This window comes from Notolepis coatsorum (assembly GCF_963971535.1).
Source record: "Notolepis coatsorum genome assembly, chromosome: 2".
Lineage (NCBI taxonomy): Eukaryota > Metazoa > Chordata > Actinopteri > Aulopiformes > Paralepididae > Notolepis > Notolepis coatsorum.
In genome coordinates, this window is record NC_140166.1 from 59,695,864 (window position 1) to 59,700,863 (window position 5,000).

At 49.6% G+C, this 5,000-nt stretch overlaps 1 protein-coding gene across 1 annotated transcript in view; it reads right to left on the reverse strand.

Moving 5' to 3' along the window:
- Positions 1 to 5,000, reverse strand: part of LOC311224107 (ephrin type-A receptor 6-like) — a gene marked incomplete at both ends in the record, with an annotated part of 205,709 nt that overhangs the window by 188,684 nt on the left and 12,025 nt on the right.

The following is a 5,000-nucleotide window of genomic DNA, read 5'->3' on the forward strand; positions in this document are numbered from 1 at the left end:
GAGAGAGGAGAAGAAACAGATCTCGAGGGTCTATCAGTCATTTGAGATCTCAATTCGATAGCGCCGCTGCTCCGCCTCGTATTCCATCACCCCTCGTTCCTCCCGTCTTCACCGCTCCTCTGCCCGCTCCACCTCTCCTTATCATCCCTCTCTTCTTGTCCATTTCCATTTCCTCTCGCCCTCCCTTTATTTTATGTACTGTAGATCTTCTCACCCCTGTCCCTCCCTTCTCACTCCTTTTGTCGACTTTGTTTTTTTCTCTTTCTCCTCACTTCCTGTCTGCTCTCAGCCTTTCAACGGCAGAGAAGAGCCTCTCCCTCTCTCCTCTCTCTTCTCTTCTCTTCTCTTCTCTTCTCTTCTCTTCTCTTCTCTTCTCTTCTCTTCTCTTCTCCTCTCTCTTCTCTTCTCTCTCTTTTCTCCTCTCTCTTGTCTTCCTCTCTCTTCTCCTCTCTTCTCTTCGCCTCTCTCTTCTCTTCTCCTCTCTCTTCTCTTCTCCTCTCTGCTATTCTCTTCTCCTCTCTCTTCTATCTCTTCTCTTCTCTTCTCTTCTCTTCTCTCTTCTCTTCTCCTCTCTGCTCTTCTCTTCTCCTCTCTCTTCTATCTCTTCTCTTCTCCTCTCGCTCTTCTCCTCTGTCAGAGCTACGCAGGGACTTGGGGGTTTTCCTCCAGGACAGAGCAAGGGGTGCGCTTGTGAGGGCTAGGTTCACCATGCTGAGAGAGATGGATGCTCCTAGTTCTTTTTTCTTTGGCCTGGAAAGGAAAAAATGTGAGGAAAAACAAATGCACTGTCTGCGTCTACCCAATGGACACGTCACGTCTGTGATCGGGGAGATGCGGGCAGAGGCTGTGCGGTTTTATTCTGTGTGATATGGTGCTGAACAATGTGACCCTGTGTCTACGGACACATTACTGAGGGATCTCCCTCGTCTGTCTCAGGAACAGAGGACTGAACTGGATACTCCTTTAACGTTTGGGGAGCTGTCGAAGGCAGTCTCCCAGATGACTCCTGGTCGTGCCCCAGGGGTAGATGGTCTGCCTGTGGATTTTTACAAAGGTTTCTGGGACACTATTGGACAGGATCTTTTTCGTGTCTTGCGCGAATGCATTGAGGTGGGGGAGCTGCCGTTGAGCTGCCAGCGGGCAGTGCTGGCTCTACTGCCGAAGAAGGGGGACCTCAGTGAGCTCAAGAACTGGAGACCTGTAGCAATTCTTTCAGCGGATTACAAGTTGGTTGCAAAGTGCCTGGCCAACAGGCTTAACATGCACCTTGAGTCTGTGGTGCACCAGGACCAGTCATATGGTGTGCCTGGGCGTTCAATGACAGACAATTTGTTTTTAATAAGGGACATGTTGGACCTGTCAAGGCAACATAATATGAACTTTGGAGTCATCTCTATTGATCAAGAGAAGGCGTTTGATAGGGTGGACCATGGGTATCTGTATAATGTTCTTGCTGGGTTTGGGTTTGGGGAGAGTTTTATGTCAATTGTAAAAATGTTATACAATGGGGCCTCCTGTCTGATAAAAGTGGGTGGGGGCCTGAGCAGGCCAGTCCAGGTGGGGAGGGGGATCCGCCAGGGCTGCCCACTGTCAGGTCAGCTCTACACTTTGGCCATTGAGCCTTTTCTGTGTTTGTTGAGGAAGAGGTTGAAGGGTGTGGGTTCACCCGAGTTGGGGATCGATAGGCCGATATGTCTGTCTGCCTACGCGGATGACTTGACCATCTTTGTCAGGGATGGGGAGGATGTAAGAGCCATAGAGAATAGCCTAGAGGTGTATGCGAGAGCAGCTTCAGCGAGGGTGAACTGGGGTAAGAGTGAGGCGCTGCAGTGTGGGGCATGGAGGGGCCTGACATTACCACAGTTACCAGGGGGGCTACAGTGGGGTGTGAATGGGCTCAAGCTTTTAGGGGTATATCTGGGATCAGAGGGGTGGGTCAGTAAAAATTGGGAGGGAGTAGCACAGTCAATTGTGGCTAGGTTGTCAAGGTGGAAGTGGCTGCTAGCGCAGATATCCTATAGAGGGAGGGTGCTAATAGTGAATAACCTGGTGGCTTCATCCCTGTGGCATCGGCTGGCTGTTCTTAACCCCCCCAGAGGCTTCCTGGCGGACATCCAGAGGAAGCTGGTGGATTTTTTCTGGTCCGGACATCACTGGCTGAGGGCCGCAGTCCTTTATTTGCCGGTTCAGGAAGGAGGACAAGGCCTTATCGACCTAGAGAGCAGGATGAATGCTTTCAGGCTCCAGGCAGCACAGAAGCTGCAATACAGTACAGGAATATGCTGGAGGGGGCCAGCATGTGCGCTGCTGCGGAAGGCTGGTGGTTTAGGGCTGGACCTGCAGTTGTTCCTGATGGAACTGGAGGAGTTGAACACTGTGGGGGTCTCGGTTTTCTACCTGTCGGTGCTGAGGGCTTGGCGGCTGCTGAGAAAGACTCGGGTGGAGGATGAGGCACAAGGACTGTGGGTATGGGAGGAGCCTCTTTTCTATAACACTTTGTTCCCCCTAGAGGCGGTGCGTTCTGTCACCCTGAGACAGCGGCTCATGAGAGGGGGCATCAGAAAACTTTCACATTTACTGTCGCCAGAGAGAGGGGAGTGGAAGACCCCGCAGGAGCTTTCGCTACAGACTGGAATAACATCTCTGAGACTGCTGGAAGGGTTTATCAGAGAAGTGCTGGGGGTTCTGCCGGACTATGTCAGAGACCGCACAGTGATGCCACAGGGAGGGCAGGCGCTGGAGTTCCCTGCATTGCAGGTATCGGCAGAGAATGGGGTCTGGCAGGAGGGGGGAGGGTTACTGTCTTTTTCCACCCCCAGCTTGGGGCAGTTTAGCCTGGCATGTGGCAAGGCTCTGTACATAGCATGCATGAAGGTCAGAAACATCAGGTCCCTGCAGGACGTCAGGCAGCATCAGTGGCAGGGGGTGCTGGGTGATGGCAGCACTGCTAGCTTTAGGTGGAGGGTTTTTTACAAACAGCCACTGCCTAAGAGGTCAGGGGACCTACAGTGGAGGATAGCGCATGGGGTGTTGGCAACGAATCGGTTCCTGGCTCGGGTGGATCCAGGGGTGGGTGATCCCTTTTTGCGGAGTATCTGAGACTGTAACCCATGTTTTCCTAGAGTGTCAAAGGATTAATAGGGTGTTGGGGTTCCTAAAAGGGTTGTGTGTGAAGCTGGGGGTGATGTTCTGTGTGGAGAGTTTCATCCTTGGCCAAACATATTCATTAAGTAACAAGGTTGTGAGCGTTTTACTGAACTTTGTTTACGGGCAGGCTAAGTTAGCCATTTGGCTGACCCGTAGGAATAGGATCAAGGGCGTTGGTCCTACGGAATCGGTGCCTATGTTGAGGGGTATGATTTCTGCACGCCTTAGATTAGAGTTCATGTATTTCTCACTGAGACATAATGTTGATGCGTTCGTGAATGCTTGGGGATTGGGGAATGCAATGTGTACTGTGGGGGAGGAGGGGCTGAACATATGCATTTGAAGGTCAAGTGGGTTTTATGTGCTGAAGGAGTTTTTGGGGTGTGTGTGCGTGTGTGTGTGTGTGTGTGCGTGTGCGTGTGTGTGTGTGTGTGAGTGTGTGGGTGTGTGTGTGTGTGTGTGTGTGTGTGTGTGTGTGCGGGTGAGTGTGTGGGTGTGTGTGTTGTTGTTTTTATGAAGATGCCGTGAGGTTTTTTGTGTCTCTACTGACTGTTTTTAGTTGATGTTTTAATAAAGAACATCAAAAGTCTCCTCTCTCTTATCTTCTCTTCTCTTCTCTCTCTCTTGTCCTCCCCTCTCTATTTTCTCTTCTCCTCTCTCTTCTCTTCTCCTCTCTCTTCTCTTCTCTCTCTCTTCTCCTCCCCTCTCTATTTTCTCTTCTCCTCTCTCTTCTCTTCTCTTCTCCTCTCTCTTCTCTTCTCCTCTTCTCCTCTCTCTTCTCTCTCTTCTCTTCTCTTCTCTTCTCTCTCTTCTCTTCTCCTCTCTCTTCTCTTCTCTCTTCTCCTCTCTCTCTTCTCCTCTCCTCTCTCTTCTCTTCTCTTCTCTTCTCTTCTCCTCTCCTCTCTTCTATCTCTTCTCCTCTCTTCTCCTCTCGCTCTTCTCCTCTCGCTCTTCTCCTCTCTCTTCTCTTCTCTCTCTCCCTTCTCCTCTCCTCTCTTCTCTTCTCTTCTCCTCTCTCTTCTCCTCTCTCTTCTCTTCTCTTCTCCTCTCTCTTCTCCTCTCTCATCTCTTCTCTGTCTTCTCTTCTCCTCTCTCTTCTCTCTCTCCCTTCTCCTCTCCTCTCTTCTCTTCTCTTCTCCTCTCTCTTCTCCTCTCTTCTCTTCTCTTCTCTTCTCCTCTCTCTCTCTTCTCTTCTCTCTCTTCTCTTCTCCTCTCTCTTTTATCGTCCTCTCTCTTCTCCTCTCTCTTCTCTCTTCTCCTCTCTCCTCTCCTCTCTCTTCTCTTCTCTTCTCCTCTCTCTTCTCTTCTCTTATCTCTTCTCCTATCTCTCTTATTTCTTCTCCTCTCTCCTCTCCTCTCCTCTCTCTTCTCTTCTCTTCTCTTACCCTCTCTCTTCTCTTCTCTTCTCTTCTCTCTCGTCTCTTCTCTTCTCCTCTCCTCTCCTCTCTTCTCTCTGCTCCTCTCTCTCTCTTCTCCTCTCCTCTCTCTTCTCTTCTATCTTCTCCTCTCTCTCTTCTCCTCTCTCTCATCTCTCTCTCTTCTCTCTTCTCCTCTCTTCTCTCTTCTACTCTCTTCTCTTCTCCTTTCTCTCTCTTCTCTCTTCTCCTCTCTCTCCTCTCTCTCTCTTCTCTCTTCTCCTCTCAATTTCAATTCAATTCAATTTCAATTCAAGTGGCTTTATTGGCATGACGCAGCTTGTACATGTTGCCAAAGCAAATGGTTGATAACATAAGCATGGATTACAAAACACATATTAATGTCATAGTATATAAAAAAAAAATCATCATAAAATAGAACATAAAATATTACGGCATAAACATGTCAGGTGACTGTCACTCACTGTCCCTCAGTTT